This window comes from Uranotaenia lowii, chromosome 2 (assembly GCF_029784155.1).
Source record: "Uranotaenia lowii strain MFRU-FL chromosome 2, ASM2978415v1, whole genome shotgun sequence".
Classification (NCBI taxonomy): domain Eukaryota; kingdom Metazoa; phylum Arthropoda; class Insecta; order Diptera; family Culicidae; genus Uranotaenia; species Uranotaenia lowii.
Window position 1 is genome coordinate 147296618 of NC_073692.1, and position 24220 is coordinate 147320837.

At 33.5% G+C, this 24220-nt stretch overlaps 2 protein-coding genes across 8 annotated transcripts in view; one reads left to right on the forward strand and one right to left on the reverse strand.

Annotated features, from left to right (window-relative positions):
- LOC129746064 (alpha-galactosidase A-like) overlaps positions 1 to 24220 on the reverse strand; it is a 104393-nt gene that overhangs the window by 40492 nt on the left and 39681 nt on the right. The window contains exon 3 of one of the 7 annotated variants that reach the window (XM_055739495.1): positions 21603 to 21773. The exons of the other annotated variants lie outside the window; for them this stretch is intronic. The gene's annotated coding sequence lies outside the window, so the exon portion shown is untranslated. The remainder of the gene's footprint in view (positions 1 to 21602; positions 21774 to 24220) is intronic. 7 annotated transcript variants of the gene reach the window in all.
- The window catches only part of LOC129741952 (6-phosphofructo-2-kinase/fructose-2,6-bisphosphatase-like), a 93431-nt gene that overhangs the window by 7571 nt on the left and 61640 nt on the right, over positions 1 to 24220 (forward strand). The gene's annotated exons all lie outside the window — the stretch shown is intronic.

The window sequence follows — 24220 nt, forward strand, 5'->3', positions numbered from 1 at the left end:
AGGTATATGATGAAATCTGTAAAAAAAAAGGCTAGGCACAATTTTCCCGTTTGTTTGGATAACGTGCCGCTATCAAGCCTACCCCTTTTCTGATACCTGATACCTGATGGTATACAAAAAACGGTGGTCAAATCGTGCGCAAAATATTTAGACCACAAGCAGGGAAAAATTTTAAAAAATTTCGTAATGAACAAGCAAAACGAACTCTTTAACGGCACATGGCAGGTTTCCAGCCAAAAACTTTTTGTTGACTAGACGTGCCTAGATGCAAACAGTAAAACTCAAAAAATTTGATGTCTAGTACTTAAGGAGGCTGATGATCTGTTGAAACTGCAAATAACGCATATGCGATTGACACGATAAATGGCTGCTTCCAAATGCGACCGTTTTCCTTGTATAGCTCTTAAATAGGTCCCATAATGTTTATACTTTGATTCGGCTGGATCTGGAATCTTGCCATTACGCAAAATCTGTGGTGGAGTGATGAAAAGTCAAATATTTTGTTTTTGTGCCGAAGTAGGACAAACGGCTAAATTTGTCATAACTTCTACCAAATTCAATCTTTTTTTTTTAATTTTGAGAGTCAATCTTCAGTAAACAGAATACTTTTTAGGAATTGTTCATTCAATTTGTCCGTTTACACTTTTTAATAAAAACCTATTTTTGAGACGAGTTATGGGTTTTCAGTGTAAAGATTTGAGTTTCAATACAAAAGGTTTAATGAGTTGCAAATCGAAATTTACAATTGAAATTAGTTTCAATTCGTGAATGTCATATAGTGTCATAAAATGAAATGTCTTGAGCCTAGAGTGATATAAGACTAAATTATATTAAGATAAATATTAAATAATAACCAGCTAGGTTCTCAAGTGGCGAAAATATTACAATTTTTGAGCACCACCAAATAAGCTTTTATGACCTTTAAATCATCTTGAACTGAAATGTACGCACTGCAACATAATTTACACAGTGTTTCTCAATTTTCACCATCATAACATTTTTGATTTTTCACTTTAATCAATTTTAAAACGCGTTTTTACTTAAATTTGTTGACTTGGGGCGAACAGAGCACTTTTAATCAGGGTAAGACGAGCGTTTTCTGCCGTATTATCTAGCAGCGATTTCAACTCGATGAAGTCAACTGAATAAAAGATCTACAGCTTGACTTATTTCATCTGTCGATTTGGCCTATTGGTAAAGTGTCGGAGAGGTAATTAGAAGACTCGAGTTCAATTCCTGTTCGAGGGTTTTTTTTACATACCATTCATGATTGATTTTTTATTGTTACATTATAGGCCTGTAGCATCATCCGTCTAACAAAACACCAGAAACATAATATTAGAGCATGTGTAAGTTCTTTGAATTTTACAAACAGACCTAGATTAATTTGTTATTTCTTTGTTTGATGAATCTACGCCTCACCGTTTAGTGCAAAATGCATCGATCATGAATGATAAATGAAAAAAAAAACACACCTTGACCAGGAATCGAACTCGAGTCTACTGATTACCTTTCCGACACCTTACCATTAGGCCAAATCGTCAGATGAAACGAGTCAAGCTGTAGCTCTATTATTTAGTTGACTTCATCGAGTCGTATTCGCTAGATTCCCCGGCAGAAAACGCTCATCGTGCCCCGAAAAATTGTGCTTATACTGCCCCAGGGGAGGTTCTCATTATGCCCCTACAGTGACTGGTTTTCAGCTTTCGGCAAAAAATTTTAAAATGAATTTTTTAACGTTTTTATCTACTTTTTCAAGTTTCATCCAGTTAGGTAATAGACTATTTGAGTGTCTAAACACGAAACAATGATGTAATTCACATATTATAGTTGTTCTCTATGATTAAATAAGCGTTTTCCTTAAGGTGACCATTATGCCCTTATCTCCCCTACTGTTAGTTTATTTCTTGAACTGAAAATTTTACTTGGAAAAAATCTCCTTGGAGAGGGGTTAATCCCTTTAATCCCCCCTCCACCTTTCGCACGGCCTTGGGTTTTTTCAAGACCTTTTAGAAGTCGACTGAATGGATTCTAGTAACAAGATAATCTCATAGGACCTAACAACATGCAGGACATTACAAGATAGAGTAACGCTTCTACATTACAATGATCGGACATGGGACGAGAAAATCTAAAAAAAATTCCGGCTCAGAAATTTCATGAAAATTGTTGTTAATACATTGTTCCTTTTTTAGCCGTCTCATCAAGTTGTGAAACTATCTGAATAAAGAAGACTCCTAATCTGTTGTTATACAAAGAATCATAAACAGTATTTTATCACACTTTTAAAAGCTAAACGGTGCGGTATTCAATGCGTCCTACGATTGTGGAAACCATTTTTCAATTCATTTCGATTCAAATGGTCCTCATCTTATCATCGCTTTATCCAAAAATATCTCCGACACACCTCCAGCGGAGATAAACATTTCAAACATTTTCCAAACAACTCGTGTGTGAGTGCCGCCAAAACAACAACACCAACAATGCAGGTGTTGATGGGCACGATCTGATTAAAACGCTCAAATAGATAGCTTTGAACGTTGACTACCGCAGCAGCAATTGAAGGCTTCGAAGCTGAACGAATCGAACCGAACTAAGAGTGCTGTCACTCGGGGAGAGGCGAAGGGTGTGTAATTGTTTGGATCGTTGAATCACCGCAACCAATAGCCGTCATCAATCGCTTGGCTGAACACACTGTCAAGATAGGGTTCCCCCCTTCCACCTGATCATGTATGAATCTACCGGTTTGGTTTGTAAGGGGTCCATCATAGGGGAGGAAGCTTTTTGAGTATACTTTTTTTTCTGAAACCGGAGAAGCGTGGGAGTTCTCGGAATCAATCGTTTGGCTACCCATCGGGAGTAATTCATCACTTCCCGGAGATAATTGTTCCGTTTTTTCGTAGTGGGTATCAAGAATCTACTTAAAAAATAAAGGAGTCAAACAAACACCTATTAACGAACATTAGCTTCCAAGAATTCTAATGTTATGTAATTTTTCTTAAGTAAACATAAATTACGCCCTTTTAGATTTGAACGTCAGATCATTCGTATGTTCGTCTGATAAATAGAATCATCGATCGAACATGTGTTCCCCGGTAACGAATTGCTCTTGACAATTGCCAGTTAACGGATGAGATATTGCAAGCATCAATTGAGCAATGTGTTCGGGAACATTGTTCCCGAATGAGTTTCGTAATACCATGGGAATGATGATCTGATAAGTTGGCTTCTGACTTACGTAATCTTAATTTAGCTCATGTAAATGATAGGTGCATTTCAGTTTAAGCTTGTAAGGGTTCTGTTCAATTATTTTACCGTTAGATTGTTAAATCGGTCTATTTTTATTGATTTAAAAAAAAACGTAAAACATTTACCGCCAAGTATTTTAGTATTAAAAATCCTCGACTGCACCTCTCAAATATATGTTCAAACAGAAGCATTGACATTCACACTCTCTTCAACTAACTGCTTGGAACATTCACCTAACGATAAAGGTACCTTCAAAGATCTGTTTGGAGACCAAAGGTCGCCCGTTCGAAATTTCTAGAGAGGACAAATGGCTCTTGTCGACAAAGGAATATTTATTGGCCCCTAATTGTACTCTCAAGTGATCTTTCAAGAAAAGTACCTTTGAAGAACCCTCCAGCATCAACACATTGGAGAGCGAAGAGTTTCCGAACCAAGGCTGAGGTCCCGTTTCTATGATGGTTTTAAGTGGGTACTCCACTTCAATTAGCAAAGGTAGTATATTGGAATACAACGAAACAGTAAGTGACGCCGCGTGAGTCAACCGAGCCACCAAACGAAGGAAACCTTTGAACAACAATTGCTGAAGTCTAATGTGGCGGAAAAGATCAACTGTTTTGCTTCTGCTGCCCGTCGTGTATTTGGGTGGTAAGGTCCGACTTTTTGTTTGAAGAACGGCTGCCCCCTGCCTGGAGCTGTTTCGATAAGCTAAATCTAACAACTAGCTAGCAGTTAGCTAGAAAAGCTAGGGGCAGCGAATATCAACTGCGGCGTCGTTGGGCGCTTGACGATTTTAAGCGCAAAAAGTACGACTTAATTCGATAGATTTGACATGGTATGTTACTCGGAGAGGAATATTGACCGGGGTCGGGTTTTTATTAGTGAACACAAAAGGTTTCGTTTTGATGTTGCCATTAGAAAGGTTCAATCTTAAGAGAATTACATGAATTTTATGGATTGCAATTTTAACATACAGGTTATTTTTTTTAATGAAATAACAAAGGTCAAGTGAAGTAAAACGAATGAGTATTTTACAATTTTTTTTTGAAGTTTGCAAGTTTTTCAATGGAAATATAAAAAATAAGAAGCCAAACTTTTTCAATTTTAAATCGACACTTGGCGCTTTAATTTCAAGATTGAAATTTCAAGAGTAAACCTTTTTTTTGAAGAATGAACCTCGAAACCATCTCTTAAGTCTTTGAAGTACTTTTTTCAAGTAATAATGTTAGCTTCATTATGTACAGCAGAATTTCGTTAAAATGCGCAATTTATACATCACCAGAACTCTAATATAGCTTGAAACGTCATCATGGCTTATTTTTTAATCTTCGATAAAATCATTATGCTGTAAAAAGACACCAAAGCTTTTATAAAGCTTTTATAATGCTTCTATAAAACATGTTAGCTATTTTTTTTTTTCTCGATTTCGTGAGTTCTTCGAGATTTTTTTGTTTTTCCAGTAAAACTAATAACAAAAAAGCAAGGTTTTAACCATATTTTGAGTATATTTTCTACTGCCAGCAAAGATTTTAGGTCGAATGTGTATGGAACAGTATAGCTTAAAATAATGCGATTCGTCAAAATTTTAGAATAAAGTACTTTTAATGGGGAAAAAATTTAAAATATTTCGCGAAAATCATTTTTCAATAAACAGAATTGTGAAACATGACAAAGTACTATCGCAGAAATAATGAAATTGATTGAAAATAGGCATGAAAAAAATATTTTAAAATACTTGGCATTGTGAATCCATCAACATGGCGTCATTTTGTGCCCTTCGATTTTGCAACCAACATGGCGCCAGTCAATTCGATGCCTAATAGCTTTATTATGGTAATAAAAATGGCTGTTTAGTTTTGTGACGGTTTTATGTGAGCCATAAAAATAGCTAAAATTTGACGTTTCTCTCGCAAGCCAACCAATTAAATACACGGGTATGATGAGTTCCTCACTTCTGAGTTGTTAATCATTAGTACAGTTAATGAGGACTGATTTAAATGAAATGAATAAGTTTCCGGTGGAATGATAACATGATTTAAAGTCGTTTTTTTTTGTATAACGCTATCTTGAAATCCAAGATGGCGGCTCCCGCTGAATTTTAAAATGCTGTAAATGCCTGAAAAACACATGAAACTCACAACATCACAACATGAGTATAAAGTGTTAGGTGAAAGGGCTAAACTAGAAGAAGTCGAATTTTGCTTTCTGACGCCATCTAGAAATCCAAGATGGCGGCTTCCGATTAACTTTAAAATTCTGTAAACTATTTAAAATCACATGAAACTTTCACAATATGGGTATTGGGTGAAACGGCTAAATGAGCAGAAGACAAATTTTGCTATCTGACGAAAAACGGACTTTTTTGACTTTTACCATTCAAACTGCAATATCTCAGAAACTACGCTACGCTTTGTATTGAAATTTTGCAGGGTGATTGTTGAAATATAACGTTAGCATATCTGAATATTTGAAAAGTTCTAGCGATGGGATCAAAAGTTACGCGAGGTACGATATTTCAGGCATGAACCAAAAAAATACGATTTCTATAGAATTTTGGACGAATGTTTCCATTGGGACATCATATATTATGTTCAACAACCGGTTAATCTATTTCAATCAAAATCTCCATTCAATATATCCACTAAATACTCATGTTGTAGAAATATTTATACAACTTCCGGTGATCTGAAGTATTTCAATTTTTTTTTATATATTTTTTTTTTCAATTAACTCAAAAACAACACACCTGACTTATCAAAAATGTGTGAAAATGGGAATTCCAATTCAAATATGTGCCATCTAGTCTGAGCGTGTCCTGTTTCGACATCTTGATCCAGAACTGCCACCTAACTTTATTTATTGGAGTTTTAATAGAGCATTCAGAACTCTTCCTAAACAGTTGAAACAGTATATTAAGTAAAAGCTTTATTTGCGTTTTCAGAACACCCTGAAAACAAACTGTTGAGCCAAGAACCTGAGCATTTTTCATGACCAATATAAAACAGTTATAAAACTTGCTGCAAATAAAATGTTTTAATAAAACTGTAATAAAACTTTCTAATGCTTGTTGGCTTATTATCTGTGTTACTTGGGAATTTAAACATGCGAAGGGTCGAAATTTTAGCTTACCAAAAGTAGTAGTGGAAAGAAGGCAAAATTAAAACTTGTTTTGACAGTGGCTTTAAAGAAAAATTTATCATTATCGTGAGCATAATTCGACATATCAGTTAGGAACTAACTTTGAGCATAAAAATTTGTGGGTTCAGAAAATGGCTGTTTTGAGTTTTGTTCAGATTAGGTATTGTTTAAAAAATAATAAACTTTTGATGAAAAAAATGTTAAAGTTTTCTTGAAGACTTGAGTTGATTTAAATATTAGTCAGCAAAACGGGCGCAAAACTGGCAATGTCATAGTCATGGATTCAAGCTCGTGGTTAAGATGGTGTCGGTGGCCTCAGATAAAGTTACACAACCGAGAAAATTCTTAATGAATAATTTTTCCCCTAAATAAATTCTAAAGTTCATTGGTATCACCATAGATATTTTTTTTCAGAAAAGCGGTATAAAATTGGAATTTAAATTCCTTAGAAAACTGTGGGAAAAAGTCGGAAATTTCTTAAAATCGTAGTTTTTGAGCTCAGCGCATTTTAAGTGCCAAAGTATTACGACTTTTTTTTTGTGAATTTTCTTATTTTTGACTGTATTGAATTGGGGTTATGAAAGGAACAATTTATCAAAAATAACAATATTCAGTACAAATTTTTATCAAAACCTTACTTCAAGTTAATCTAATAAAATCAAAATTTTGTGGTTTGTGTTAAATGTTAAAAACTAAATTAAAATATTTATCTAAAATTGAAAATCCAAATTATTGACAAGCGGCAAAAGCGCGAGGAACCTATCTCTCATAAAGTTGAAAAAATAGTTTTTCACAACTACGTTAAATTTTTAGCCTTTGAGAGGGGAAATGAATGTCCTAAAAGTAGAACAAGACACCAAATTTGTGTGTGATTCTATTAAACATTTTGTGCCTTTATTACAATTGAAAAAAAAAAACGATTTTGAAAATTAAATTTAAGCCGTTATATATTTTTCAAAATTTGAATTAAGAATTTAAATTTTTAGTTCGAATTACGGTAAACCTACAATTTTTCTGGTTGTATTGCAAATTCAAAATCAGAATTTAGATTAATATGCCATGTCCAGAATCAAGCACTCAGAACTCAGGCTTTAAAAAAATTAAATTATACAATTGTAAACCTTACTCAGTATTCAAGACGAGAAACGGAACAAAATTTCAGAATACTGAGGAAAAATAAGATTCCGCGGATTCTGTTTTCAAAATTGCTAAGAAAAAAAAATTAAATAAGAATATCAATCAGTAGCAATGAACTGCAGCTAAGCATTAGAAATAAAAATGAAAATTCGAATCATTAATCCAAACTTAAAGTTAAGTTGTGTTTGTGTTTTGAATCAAGTATATAATTATGTAATTGCGATCTCCTGCAATTAACATCAGTTATGAAATTTTTGCATATATATTTTAATTTTGATTATGAAACTTATATTCGAGATTAACCTGAATCTGAATTTTCAATCTAAATTGCAAATAAAAATTCTAAATTTTAAACCTAAGTGCAAAATCTGAATTCTATATTTTATAATTCAAATTAGGAATTTTAACCAGAAATCCCTAGTTTGAATTCTAAATTTATGGTTTTCAATATGATTTTTGAATTCTTGATCTCCATCATGAAACTTTCTTATGTTTTAATTCTGAATTAGAATAGAGGATAAAAATTGCAAATCCAAATCTTAAAAATGGTTTGAATTTTATATATTTTCCTTTCATATTCTGAAATGATAATTTTCGAATATGAAAAAAAATCTTATTTTAATTCAAAATCATAATCCAAAATTCGAATCAGTATTCTGTCCTAACGATGATCGAAATTGAAAATCAAGAATTATAAACTGGATACTGAATCAAATTTTGAACCACAACATTTACAATAATCCTAACCCAAACTTACGATTTATTTTTCCGCGTGTATCCGGGCCGGGGTAATAAGGGTTATTTTAGCTTAAAACCTGGCAAAATTCGGGCATATTGTTTTTAAAATTTTCCAAAAAACCGGCTTAAATCCAGGAAAATGTCAGAACTATTAAAGATATCAGAAGAAAGCAATAGAAAAATAGTTTTTTTATCGAACCCATCAGCTAATTACGAATCAAGTTCTATTTATTTTTATTTACATAGTATTCCGTCTTACGACATAACTTGACGAACATAATTCCTAAAATTCACTCGGTCCATGGCAACCGTTCTCCAATTTCTCGGGCACCCCACGTTCGCCAGATCACGCTCCACTTGGTCTAACCACCTCGCTCGTTGCGCCCCCGCTCGTCTTGTTCCTACCGGATTCGTTTTGCAGGACAGTCGTCCGGCATTCTCGCAACATGTCCTGCCCAGCGTATCCGGCCAGCCTTAACCACCTTCTGGATACTGGGTTCGCCGTAGAGTCGCGCGAGCTCGTGGTTCATCCTTCACACGAATCAAGTTCTAGGTTTCGAAAATCGTTCATGTTTATTTTGCCATAATTAAAAAAAAAAATGGTTTAGATACAAAATACACAATTCTAATGACTCAATTTATATTTTTGTTTGATTTTGCAAATAAAGTGAAAAAATATAAGCAATCTGGTATGCTTAATTAAACTTTATCGAAATTCAATATTCGGGAAAAAATTACTATTAAGGGGAAAAAATTGAATCTAGTAGATTTGTGGATCTGAAATGAGATTTCGAGGTTTTGGACCTAGTTTGAGATGAGATTTTTGCAGATACTATCTGCATAAAATTCTGGAGTTTTGATTATAAACTCTTAAACAAATTAAAATCAACGCATTACGGACCAAACACTAAAATGTAATAAATTTAATAATGAAACTGTATTCTGCAAAATTGGAAACAACACTTCCGGTAACTCCAAGATACTTATTTTATTAAAAGTGTTCCAGCGAGTTTTGAGATATAGAATGCCGAATTCGAATGTTTCTCTACTTAGATTTCTTTGCTGTCCTTAATGTGTTAGTTGCTGTAATTATTTCAAATTTCGACAACCTAAGGAAAAGTTGTTTCAGCAAATGTTAAATCCGTAGAAAAAAATCGAAAAATTGAGCTATTGAAGAACGAAAATACGCAAAAATGTAGAATGATAATAGGTTATAAAATTCCCATCTTTTACAGTTTGTCTTCTCTTCTTGTAATTGTTGTACAATTTTCAATTGTTGAATCAAAGTTTAAATGAAAAAAAAAACTTCAAAATTTATTTATTTCCCCTTTCAGGTTTGTTAAGAAAATTGAAGGGGGGTGGGAGAAAATAGAAGCATTTGATATTTTTTCCGGCCTTATTAAAAAATACAAAAAAAAACTCAAATTGAGCTCGTTTTCTAACCTTTTTTTTTAGTTTGAAAAATGACTTTAACTCTGCTGACGTTTTGTTTAAGAAAAAATAAATGTAGTGTTTTCCTCACTTTCTCAGAATTCTCTTCTCACTGGTTCTGCTAAGATGTGTCCAGATTAAGTGTTGAAAATCCTGATTACCCTGATTTGCTAAGCCCTCATAAATACTGAAATATTCTGTTTTTGCAGACAAATTTCTGCATTGCTAACTCTAGGGGGGCCCCCATAATGTAAGTTAGAGTGAAACTATTCATAATATTATTTCACAGGGCCCCTCAGCTGTTATATTTTGCTTTTTATGTATTTTGCGTTAATCCTTTCCTAGACTTCAAGAAATTAAAGCAGTACAATTACAACCGTTATAACTCGTTTCTTCGGGGGGCTCCTGAGCTGGGGGGCCCGGGGCAATTACTCCTTCCCCGGTTTTCAACAAAATTGTAATCAGACAATTTTCATAACATTGGATTTTTAGATTTTGTCACACAAAACTAGCAATCAAAACCTCCCTACAATCTACATTTGGAATTTTAGTTTAAAAAGTGACAGAAGTTGTATATTAGACATGTTTACCGTAGAATAACGACATGGATCTTAATCCTGATTCTGATCTTGATCCTGATTTAGATTCAGGTCCGAATCTTTATCCTTATTTCGATTGTGTCGATCTAATTTATATTTTATCCTTTACTTATCCTTTTTCTGATTCAGTTAATGAACTCGATCCTGGTCAGAATCCAGATCCAGATACTGATTATGATCCTGGCCATTACGCAATCCGAACTATGATCCTGATTTATCTGCTAATCCTGATCCTGCTTCTAATTCTGATCCAATATCTCCTTCTAATCCTGATTTTGATTCTGATGTATACATATAGATTCCGATCCTATAACTGATCATTGTCCAAATACTGAGCCTGATCTTTATTCTCATCTTAATTCTGATCCTGATCCTTATTCTCATTCTGATCTAGAAATATTCAATCCTTTTTCTGATTCTGATCTCGAAATCTTCTAGATTTTGATTCTACTACTGATCTCGATCTATATCTACATCTTGATCATGCGATTCCGATTTTGATTTTTAAGATAAGTTAACCACCGTAATTGATTTTGTAAATGTATTTACGGCATATCGGTGAAAATGTATATTCTTGGAGAAAGAATATTAGAATTGAAAATTGATAGAGATGGATAGAAAAATAAGGAGAGAATTTACAGATGTTGAAAAGAGCGCAAGATCATGATTCTGATTCAGATTTACAGTCCCCCCACAATCATTAGTCACTTAACGTTTCTTTTCACCACAAAATGCTTGTTTATTCGGGTGTAAGTTGACCAAATACCAAGCTTTGCATGAATTTCAGTCATAAAATGCTTCCTCTTTGAGTTCAAATGTGTTTTTGTTTTGAGTTTTTTTTTTAAATATCATAATTTACCAAAACAATAAGCGTTTTTCAAAACCTCAATTATGGGTCAAAATTGTAGCACGTAACAATTATAATAAAAATAGAAGTCAAATTGCTCACAATTATTAGTCACATAGAAGTCCATGGCAACACCCGAATATCAACATGGAAACTTTGCGATTCTGGCAAACATTCAGGGGCATTCTTTGATAGTATAAATTTAAAGGGCATTTGGGTAGAGCTATAGCAACCAAGAAATGATTTGCTATGCTAGCAAAAAAGTGACCCATGATTGTGTTAAATTTGGTAGAAGTTGTAACAATTATGGGTCAATTTTATTTTGTAAATAATTTTGAAATTTCGCGTTTTATTCGCTCAGTTTTTTTTGGAAAACGTAAACTCGTCCTTTTTGCTTATATGAGACCTGTTTATTTTGTTGGAATTTTCCAAATACACGGATAAGTAGCTTAACGGTTTGAGATGTCAACCTTATAACATTAGAAATTTTTGCGATAGTTCAACAGATAATTATTAACGTATGACAAAAACTATTCAAACAGCAATTTTACTGGTATTAAGTGCACACATAATATTTTTAATGCATTTTGATGATATTATCGATAAACTAAAAATAGTAGTATGAAATTTTTTCTTTTAGTTTAGTAGATATAAGCAGTTCAAATGGCCGCAGACTAATAATTGCGTGTGACCCATGATTGTGGGAGGACTGTAGATCTTGATCCAGATTTTAACTCTGATTCTAATGTTGATCCAGATCCAGATAGTTACCTTCATTATTATCCTGATCCTAAAAGAATCTTTCAAAGAGAAACAGTTTTGTGGTTCAAATTTGGATCTCTATAGAGCTGCGGTTTGAAGTAATTCTTCGTTAGAATTGAAGAAAAAAAAGTCTTGTGCACCCGATTGGACCATAAATTAGAGAATTGAGAAAAAGTTTATAACGCCAACTTCCAAACTCACATTTTAAAAGTGCGTGCGTAGGCTCATAGGTTTTGGAATTTATTTTCAGCTTTGGAATTTATTTTCAGCTTTAGAGTCCTATTCGCCGACATTTTGGCGCTAAACACCAGTAGCATGGTTTCGCTCATTTCCGCCTATCAACGGCCATAAATAATCATAAACCGAAACGTGTCAGAGGAAGTGACAATTTTTCGCAACATCACCTAATTATTCGATCTGTCGAAGTATAATCATAAGTTGGACGAGACGTTGGTTGCTTCTAAAGTGTGGGAACTATAGCCTAAATGGAAGAATTTCAAACATCGTCCAGCGACTCGCATTGATGGACGGAAAACTTCTGTAAACATTCTAACGCTCTGCGTGTAACATGGTTGGTCGCTGTTATGTTAGGTGGCCCCACATTAAAGCCAATGTCGGAATCTTTGAGATCTTGCTGATCCCACAACAACAAACATCCAACAGTTGTGGCCAGTTTCGTAATTCGGAGGGGCAGCACGTTACTGGTCTTTGGTTGGATGGCAGAATAATTATCTACCGTGTAGCAGCAGCTGATTTAGTTGGTAAGAATCGAGTATAGTACCTATACAGAACAAACCCCAGACTATTTAGGTGGTTTCTCACCAACCGAACCCTAAGATCGTCGAATGGATTTCCGAGGACCTATGCGCCCCAGTCAATGAAGCTCGCTGAATCAGCAGTCCCAACCTAGCAATTATCTCTGATGGGTTGTGCGAAACATTTGCGAAGGGAGTGAGAAAAAAACGTCACTAATTTTCTGTGGAAACATAAGCGAGCAGTCCCATTGCCACACCTCCGAGCGAGCAGTTTTAGTGTTGTTTTTTCCAATGTTGGATGTTTGCTTTGAGAGTTGTGACAGTTGATAATAGCTGCTCTGACAAAAAAAATGATGTGAAAAAAACACTATTCTTGTAATCGTTAGAAAGGAACAATTTTATTTAGAATGTATTTTCTTCTGAAAAGGCTCAAGCTTACGAAATTTTAACCAGTTTAAGCTGTTTGGAATATAAAATTTTTTTATCAGTCCCCCAGATCCAATTTTGTGCTGCTACTTGAAAGAATTAGGAGCTGATTAAACGATGCAATCAAGGCAGACATAGGAGGGCTACTGTTAAAATGAAGGTTTTGTTTTGATGAACAAAACTTACCTCCAAAAGACCAAGAGGTGTCGAAACATCGCTAACGATTTGTGTGGATAGCCGCCATAAAAAATGACGCACCAAGAGACTAAGATACATACTAAGTTAAGACAACAAACTAGATATGATTTGAAGGTGTAGCCGTTTTGTAAGGGTACAAAATGATCGATTGAGAAACAATCCTTCCCCGGCGCGGATGATTTGAAGAGCGGATGTATTTAATGACTTGTTTGGATCGTTTGTTTGGTTCACTGTATTTGGGTTTTAAGCTGTTGTGCCAGTTACTTGTCACTGACTATAGTGATTTGAACATTTATCAATGTTTAGTTTAAAGACTTACTGTATTATTCTCTTAATCCAGGAAAATTGGTAGAAACGCTTCAATGTAAGTGATCTAATCACATTTCACCTTCTTATTTATCTGGACTCTTTGCTTCTATAACAAGCATGAAATCCATATCTAATAACTACTATTGATTAAAGAGAGTGCAATGATACTCAGTTGCGTCAAAACAGCTGAGTATCTGGCTACTAAAATGGTACTTTGAAAGTTCCATTTTGTTTGAATAAAAAATCCAAGATGAGTTACTATCCGATTCCCCTGAAGGTGGCCAGTGAACCGAAAAAGCCGGGTAAACCGTGAAAACCTGGAAAACCGGAAAAACCGGGAATTGTAAATTGAACCGGGAAATGGAAAAAAAATTGGAATTTCGAATCAAACACGGGAAAATTATTTACGAATAGTTTTTCCCATATATTATGAACCTATGAAATCCTAGAGTTCATTCATTTTATCATGACGAAACTTTTTCTCAGAAACTCAGAAACGGGATTTTCCCAGGTAAGTCGGAAATTGTGATTTTTGAACAAATGTCATGTCGTAGAAAAATTTCTCGATTATAAACTGTTTTTTAGTTCACGTGTATTGTGCACTGCAAAAATGTTTTCAAAATAAATGAACTTTTAAAACTTTGAAGTATGAATACGTTGCTTTTAGAGCGTTAATTAATCAAAGGATTTTATGTTTTCTACCGTGGTGCACTTTCTGATGTGAATCTGATTCTGAAAAAAATTTAAAACTATCTCACAGAACTTTTCAACGGCGATTTTGAAAGACTGAACAAACGCCTTTTTCAAAAAAAGACGTTTGTTCAGTCTAATCGCCGTTGAAAAGTTCTGTGAGATAGTTTTAAATTTATCGTTATTTTTAATTATTGTTTGAGCAGGAAAATCTACAACAGTGCCAGACATTAGTCTTCACAAAAGCCACATAAAGATGACTATATTTTTTCCCTGAGGATGAGACCAACCTAGTCTCGGAACGTTGGATGAAATAAAATAATCATCATTTCGAAAATAGACTGCAGTGCCGATTTCAAAAAAGAAAATCATTATCACATCGTGGATTAGTTTTGAAAGCCTGACTAACATATTTAATTAATTTGGTGAACAAATAATGATGAAATTTTAGTAGAACGTAAAAAGGATGAAATGAATTCAGCAATTCATTCATGAAGTTCTAATTCACCTCTAGGTCAACTAATTTTGTGAAAAGCAAAATTTAACAAATGTTATTTTTAAATAAATTCAACTATGACATTTTTTTTTAACTGTTTTCATTTGAATTATCAAAAAAAAAAAAAAAAACAATACTGTTATTTTTCATTGGATTGATGAAATATTTAAAAAATATTAAAATTCTTGAAAATTAAAGTTTCTTTGTTTGTGTTAATGATACAAATTTAAAAAAAAAAACTAGCATAACATTAATTCAAAAATAAAACATTCATTTTTTGATATAACCTAGAGGTACCTACTGGTATTATTTGTTTTCGAAAATATTTTCTCATCTTTCAGCTGAATTTAACAAAATTGAAACACAAAACTGAAATCATGCTTCCACCATTTTGTATGCATTATTTGCCTAAACCCGTTACCGCATTTTTGATTTTTTTTAATTTTCAAAATTTCAGATTATAAATTATTGAGTTATGGAATCACGTTTGATGTGGCGGGATTACAAACATCAAGAATTTATCTCATAAATCTGAATTTAAAAGAAAATTTCACCTTACAATAATTTTTAAAATTTAAATAGGAATTCAAATAGAAAAACCCAATAAAAATATGCATTTTGCAGTTGTACTGAAAATTCAGACTAGGAATTCAGAAAAATATACCAGATTTAAGATAAATGGATTCAGAATCTGATATCTAGAACTCAGGCTTCAAAAGCGCATTTTGAAATAATAATTTAATAGGTTGTCCAACAAAAATCTTTATGCAATATTTTTAATATGAGAAGGGAAATAACATTTCAGATTGTTGCTCAGTAATACTATTTAGCGGAATCGGTTTAAGAACTTTAAAAGAAAAATTAAAAATAGAATGTCAATCAGTAGCACAGCAATAACATGAAATTTGATTTCTTATTCCGAAGATAAGCGTCAGAAATTAAAACTAACATTCGAATTATGAATCCAAACTTGAAGTAAAGTAGATTCATAAATCAGATGTTCAATCAAAAACTCGTCGTTCATGATTACATTTCTAATTTTAGAGTTCAGAAGCCAGAGTTCAATAGTAAAATGCGGTATTTTAAATAACTTGAAATTTTGAAAAGATCATTTGATTTCGATTTTTTCAAAATAAATTCGAACAAATCTAAGCAGAATTCGGTGAAAATTCGAAAAAAAAATCCATAGGTTAGATACTTTCCTACCACTTTAAACCACTTTAAATTTTCATATTTTATCGAAAAACGTCAGCAGTGTTCAATTCTCTTTTCACGGACATCGGCTCAAGAAGCAACTGACTTGCTAACTGAGCTATATAAAAAGCCCATTTCTCTTACGTATTTATTAATAACATTTCAGGAGTTTCCAGTACACTGAGGTTTTTTTTACGCGGTTTTTTTTTACACGGTTTTTTTTACGCGGCTTTTTTTACGCGGATTTTCGAATTAACGCGGTTTTTTTTACGCGGATTTTCGAATTAACGCGGTTTTTTTTACGCGGATTTTCGAATTAACGCGGTTTTTCAGAGAAAATATTCTAAGACTTTTTCAAAGGAAAACACTTTGAATCTTTTTGTAGTTGGGAAAATCTTAGCTCTGAGACTAAGAACGTGATACATGAGATCTGTGACCTGAGACTTGAGACCTGAGACCTGAGACATGAGACCTGAGATTTGAGACCTGAAATATGAGACTCAAGATCTGAGACACGAGACATGAGACATGAGCCATGAGACATGAGACATGAGACCTGAGACATGAGACATGAGACCGGAGACATGAGACCGGAGACATGAGACCTGAAACCTGAGACGGATTTTTTACGTGGATTTTCGAATTTTGGGTTTTTTTTTTACACGGATTTTCGAATTAACGCGGTTTTTTTTTACGCGGATTTTCGAATTAACGCGGTTTTTTTTTGCGCGGATTTTCGAATTAACGCGGTTTTTTTTTACGCGGTTTTTTTTTTACGCGGGACAAAATACCGCGTAAAAAAAAACCTCAGTGTAAATGAAGCATTATGTTCTATTCATTTTATTTTCATTATGTTCTAGGAAGTATTTTCTACTCACTAAAAAAATGTGACGGCTTTTACGGGGGATAGATGAAATTTTTCTTAGATTTGTCAAATTTAAAAAAAAACAGAAATTATAAGTTTTTGAAATAAAACTAGCAGAAATATAAAAACGTGATGAAATTGGAGAAAACATTTGAAATCCCTTTTAAATTGCAAGTTTCCTCGGGCTTTGTAGGAAATATAAAATAATATAACCAGACAATCTAGAATGCTCACTCTAAAAGCATAAGTATGAGTATGAATCATGCAACATTAATGTTAGTTTTTCGTTCATTATTGTAATTTTTGTTGATCTATATACTCTACACCCTTATTAATACTGAAAAAAATTGAGCAAAATTGAGTTTCACTATAGAATTTTTATTCCAATTTGAATTTATGATTTAAAATTCTCATTTAAACTTTTCAAACTGATTTAGCATGGGAGAGAGGGGAATCATTGGCCACTTTTTTTTCTTTATTCTTTAACTTCTTTATAATAAAAGATAAAATTAAAATTAAAAATTGTATGTTTTTCTACATTTTTAAGGTATCATTTGGCAATTTTTTTAAATTTTCAATAAGTTTTTTCCCAAGTTCGTACTGTTTTTTAAAAAAAGCAATATTTTTTGGATTTGAAAAAATGGTGGGGAAGCGTGGGCCAAATTGACCAAATAACATGCAACATTTATGAGTTGACCCAAATCTAAATTCATAATTCATTTTTAAGTTATTTCAGATGATGAAATAAAAAAGAGAGTTGTGTATGATCGAAAAGATTCAAAAACCTGACTCTCGAGCGTTTTGACAAAATTCCTTATATAGGATGGACAAAATATTTTTCATAACTCTTCATTTGGCGTTGAGCACTTCGTAGCACCTTATTCGATTATTTAAAAATAATAGAACCCATCAAATTTATAATTGTTCAAGTGTTACGAATAAGATTATGAAGTATTTTGCAACCATCGCTTACTGTTCAGGTTTAGGAGAAAAACTGGCCAGATATCTAAGGAAATTTGCTTTCGAGCCATTAGACAAAAATAAAAAACGTAATTTTCACGAAAACAAAAGATAAAATTCCAAAAAATAAAAACATTAATGTGGTTTACGAAATAAAATGTGGAAAGTGTAAAAAATCATATGTTGGTGAAACTAGCCATTTTTTAGAAAAACGAATCAATCAACATCAAACAAATGTATCAACGAAACAAATGAGCACTGGTTTACCACAACACATCTTAGAAACTGGTCATATTTTCGATTTTGAAAACATCAAAACTTTAGAAAGAGTAGCAGAATCCAACGCAAGAATAACTACAGAAACTTTTTACATAAAACTAAGAGAGGACAACGATGTTGTAAACAGATAACGAGATTCATGTTATTTTAAAACAGCATACGACCCCGTCATTTCCAAATTAACAACGATTTATGATTATGTGTGTTGTGACAGTTCACATTTTTTGATTTCTTGATGGAAATCTCTTCGGAAATGTACAGAAAATTGCAAATTCTTTAAAAGTTCCTGAATTAGGTTTGTTTATATAAATGTTCAAAAAAATTTTAAAACCCTTTTGCCAACAGAGCGGCTTTAGCGCAGTGGTAAAAGTTCAAGTCATCTACGCCAAAGTTCTTGAGATCGAATTCCGGTCATGGTGAACATATTTATTTAGTACACTTTCTGTGGTCTGGTGGTTTTAGCATTTGTAAGATATTAGCAATCATAACTTCGATAGATCTACGCTTAGAGTTAAGAAAACAAGATCTCTTGAAAGTAAAACGAAGTTTTACTGAGATCCTATGTGTGTGTGCTCGTTTTTTTTAAACCAATTTCTCCTGTACCAATTCACTATGTATTGAATATTCTTAGGTAGCCCTTCTACTTTAAACAAAAAATTCACAACAAAATGTGGAAGCTTCTAAAGAATCCGAATGTGCCGAATCGTTCGGAGGCTTCTTGCATAATTTTGACCGGAAGCTGTAAACAAATGCACATACTTGTACGACGACACTATTAAGGGACAGAAGAATCCAATATAAGAAAATTCTCCGGTAAACGAATGAACTATTCTAAATTTTTACGATACGATATTTCCGAGGAATAAAATTAACGTCGGATAGTTAAACTCTTAAGTTTGAATCCATTTATTCCTATAATTCTGTTTTCTGCTGGATTAACAAATAAAATGATTGATTTTTCATTAGTTGATTCTAAAAACATATAATTTCTTAACAACTTATTTCCTTTTCAAAGTTTTTTTTTATCGCAAAATTGAGCTGAGAACTATTGCTAAAAAAGCGTGAGTGAAAATTTAATGAGGACCAAAATGTTTGCTTTGTTTCCGCAGCGTGTAGAATAACAAAATAAGGAATCAAAACAGGAACTGCGAAGTGTCGAAAACGTGAACTCAGCCAGTGCGTCGACCCATAGAGTGATGATTTTTATCATCATACAAGCAAAACGGCGGCTAAGTTAGCATTTGGCCTATCAACATAGAGACTTTTGAGCATTAAGGTTTTTTTCACATTTGATTTGAAACACTAACTTTGTTAAACTCAGACGTACTTATACTAAAAAACAAAACAAACAAAAGACGGGCAATTATATTCACTATTGACATACCCTCCTTGAGAGAAAATGGGTCCAAAAGATAAAAAATAAAATAAAGAGATTCTGAACTCTGCATGCTATAATTGTCCCGGACCTATTTCCCCAACTTCTTAAATGCAATCTCATTGATATCCTATATTTGGACAGAAATATGAGATAAACGTATCTAAGAAGTATTGGATATGTCGCCTCGCAGGGCATGGACCAGTAGACTGAGTTGATTTGAGGTCATTTTTAATTTCTCAAACCCATGATTTTTTTTCAGAATTTTTAAGTAACGTTTACATGAGTAAATTTGAACTTTTAGTTTGGTATGGGAAAATTTAATATTTTGTACTGAAAAATCGACATGATTTTTGTTTCTTCTGTGAACTGCGGGTGCTAATGGTTTCTGTGCTAATTTATAAATTCTCTGAAGGAAATTTTTAGCTGGACAACATTGTCGAAGACTTCGTATCTATTGGGCAAAATAGTTATCAGCTGTTTAACAGGAGTAGGTATGTCTTTTGACATTGAAAAACAATAAACTCAATTGACATCACTGCTGGGTGCCTAGCAATATATTGCATGACTACTTTTCATGCAATACTACGCGAGGCACAAGCAGTGATGTCGATTGAATTTATTGTTTTCAAATTACAAAAGACACACCCCTGTAATACAGCTAATAACTTTTTGCCTAATAAGATACAAAGTATACGAAAAATACGAAGGAAAATTTCCTTTAAAAAAAATTATAAACAAGCACAGAAACCACTAACAGATTCGGATCCACAGAAGAAACAAAAATGATGTTGATTTTTCGGTACAAAATATTCAATTTTCTCATTCAAACCTGAAAGTTAAAATTTACTCATGTAAAAGTTACTTAAAAATTCTGCAAAAAATCATGGATAAGTTGTGAACCAAAACGAAGCTTTTTAGACCATAGGGTTTGATAAAATCAAAAATGACCCAAATGGACCAGTATCTCGGTGGCAGTATTCCTTATGTTGCTGCCCCACAGAAAAAATGTTGATATTTAAAAAAATTCTTTAAGAAGTTTTTTTTAATTTTATTTTTTCTGTACCTCCGTTTTTTTTTATTTTATATTATTTGAAGCTTACACATATTGTAGGCTTTCAAAACAGAGTGAGATCGAGATAAGCTTCGACTTACTTAACCACACGATGCTCACCTTCAATTGTTGCCTAACTGGGCAACATGTTTCAAAATTGAAATATCAAAATAATTACGATTGAGCATGAAACAATGATCACCCAAAAAAAATAAAAAATAAAGGTGAAACTTAACCAGCAATAGGCATGCAAATCACATACATCAAAACAGAAATTCATCGCTACGCTCTGACCGGTCAACTACTGCAATAAAAAAAACACCCAAATGATACGATTTGCACCATTTGATAACCATCTTTCTCCAGTTTTGGCAAGATTAATAACACACCTTTGGAGGCGCATTCGAAATCCGACTCGGTCGAGAAATTGTTGAATGGAAGGTGTTGCTCGCTCATTCATTCACATTTCTCGAGCGTCCAAGATGTGTTGGAACAAAATTTATTTTTTGGGGGGAAGCGCTTCGACCCCGGCCAAAAGGCATGTGATTAGCACGCGAACAACTTCACCTGGTTCACAAAAAATCGGCGATGATAGTTAGCATAATTTTCCAATTACAAACCGCGTCGTGCGTTGAACATTGATGTGATGCTTTTATGAGCTGCGGCCACTAGGGCGGCAACATTGTTATTATGAGCTCAAACTCTCAACGACCCATTCATAGGGAAAATGGTCCGAAAACAACAGTCAAAACGAGAGGCGTCTCAATCATCGTGTGTGCAATAATGTTACTGGCTTATGGTGTTTAGTAACCTATGGTCAGTTTCATTATATTTTCGGTATGCAAAACGCCCATTCGTGATGAGAGCGCCATCATCCGGCTGGGAAAAAGTTTTGGTTAAGCGTGTTCACTGAGAATTGCCAAATTTTAGGCAACGAAAACTACCAATTGATGACTTTCGTAAAATCTATATGCAATTGTTATTTTTCTGTGGTGCAACATTTTTGAATGGTTAAAGACCTTATTAATCAGAATAAGACCTTTTTTTCTCCGAAAAGGAATCATCAGTCCTGATCTGACGAAAATCAGCCTAGTGTAACTAACCTGCCCTTTAGGATGATGATTGCTTGAAACCGGTTCACGTTTTTTTCGATGAGGTTCCACCAATGTCAGATTTCGTGATTGCTGCTTCAGAAGTAGGGCTCACCAGCAGCCACCAAGAACATTCACTCGCGTTGTTTCAAGGGTGTTTAACGGGTTTCGGTATTTGCCTACCTGGAAAGAAAACAATTAAAATTAATAAATTAGCTTATTTTTCATCCTCAAATGGGTTAAGGTCGAGCGTGTGGTATTTATTTTTCGCGATCAGGATATTTTTCTCTTGGCCTGGGTGCTTTATTTTCGATATTGAGATCATGGAGTAGTTTAAGTTTTTTAAAAGAGATTAAGATCTCTGGTTACACGTACCTACTAAATATAAAGAAAAAGGAAATTAGGTATTGTATTCGAGCGAGGAAATTCACATTCGACAATGCAGACATTGCAAGTAAACAAAGAATTTTATCTGGACGATATCCTTGGTAAACACATGTATGTTATTTCTAGTAGCTTCACTTTCTATAGCTGCATCCCAATCGCGTTTTCCAATCATAACTGTCTGAGAAAATTTTGATGTTGAGTTTGAAGAATATGCCAAAAGCACATGTTTTTAACGTTTTAGGCGAACCATTTTTTATTGCAGCACCAACAGTTTTTCTTCGGTTAGTTGTTGAATTGGTGATTTATTCAAGAAGACAACTTCAAAATACAAAATTATGTGTTTAAGATAAAATGAGATTGAACTGATTAGAATTTTCAAATGTTCGAAATTTCTTCGACTAGCGATATTTCTTTTTAAAATCGACCAATTTTCTTGTAAAGGTATGAGAGGGCAGAAGCGATCTACTTCATGAACGTTTTTCAACAGTAAATAGTTAAAGTATAATGCATAATTAAAATTCAAAAATTTTCAAATACTTTGCTGATTTCTTTTGAGTAAAATTGAATTTTGGAGAGATTTTGTAGCTTTTACTTTATTGTTTTGGGCCGTTTCTAACTAAACTATGAATTTGAGTTTTTCTTTTGTTTAAAAATAATCACTTTTTTCTCAGTTTGACTTTTCATATATATACAGATTAACTGAACCCGATGACTTTCGCCGTATGTACTTTTATTTACGTTAAAATGATCATGGAACTCCTGCTGAAAACGATTTCAAGCCCAGCTTTGACATATTCCTACCTACTGCCAAATTCTAAATCTATTTTGAACTTTATAAAGACAATCTAAAAGCATTGAGGCAAATTTATTTTGCGCAAATCTTCAGAAAATTCTCAATACTTTCGCTCGAAATCAACTTGTAGTCGTACTGCAACTATGATTTTTGTGATTAAACGTTACTGCACAGTTCTGAGAATCAACAAAAGAAGAGAAGGGGTTCAAATATTTATTCATCAGTAATTAGAACCTACAAGCAAGTGTACCTATACATTTTTAGGCAGAATTTCTATACTTCGCTCAGGAAACTACTGAGCAGCTCCGTACAAAGTTTCAACTGAAACTGTTTTCCATTTTTTTTTGCATTTTTGATGATATTTCATCAGATTATTGATAAAATATGACATTAATAAAATTTTAACAGCATTCAATTCGTATAACATGCATTTGAAAGTGATTTCATAAAACTTCTGGATCAAAAACACAATGCGCAAAACACGGTTCACAGTTTTGACTGCATCTGCAAAACTACTGTACCAATTTTCATCACTAATACCAATCTGGAATCGTCTTAATAGCTGGGGGCTTCGTAAAATTCAAGTAAATTCGAAATGGTACGATAAGGATGTCGATTTACAACAATTACTCGATTTACTGTAAAAATTACTTCTACAGCTCTCTGTAGCTGGATTTGCAGTCTTTGGTCAGTTGAAAGTTTAAAATAAGCTGTAAGGTTGTCTTCTGAACCATTTAGACTTATTTCTATTTATTCTACTTTTTAAAGAATGCCCTGAAGTGATGTGAAGCCAAAAGAGTCACTTTTGTATCCAAGAACATAAATTCTTCCAAAGCACCGGAACTAAGACCCATTGAAAAATACTGCACTATTTTGAAGCAGGCACGCAGTAAGCGGCGCAAAGAGGTTAATTTTGAAGAAGAAATGACGATAAAGTAGATTTCTGTATAAATGAAGCTGCTTTTAGATGTTGAGCAAATTTGGTTGGGTATATATCGGACTAATGTACGATTGTACGAGTATGGTATTGAACTGAAATCGAGTAAAAGTACCAAAAGGTCACAAATAGTTTATAGTTTATTATTTTGAAGTTGTGATGCATGCATTCTAGATTATCAACAACAACAGGGTTCAAATTGCAATAATAATCCTCTTTAAAATGTATAAAAAGTTCATTTAACACGTTCGTCGTCATGGGGCCCATATTCGTGTGACGGGTGTATTTCCTGGGAGGCCCCGTCACATCAAAAATGTGTGACGCTCTCTTACTCAAGTTAGCCGCTCAGTTTAGCCACACGTTTCGAATGGTGGAATTCTCCCTCTTTTCTTTTTCGCTCCGAGAATTTCTTTGGGCGCGGCTAGTAAAACTACCAAAATGAGCGTAGCGACGAACGTGTTAAGTATACAAATGATGTTTGAATTGAGTCAAGTTGAAGTTATAAACTTCGAA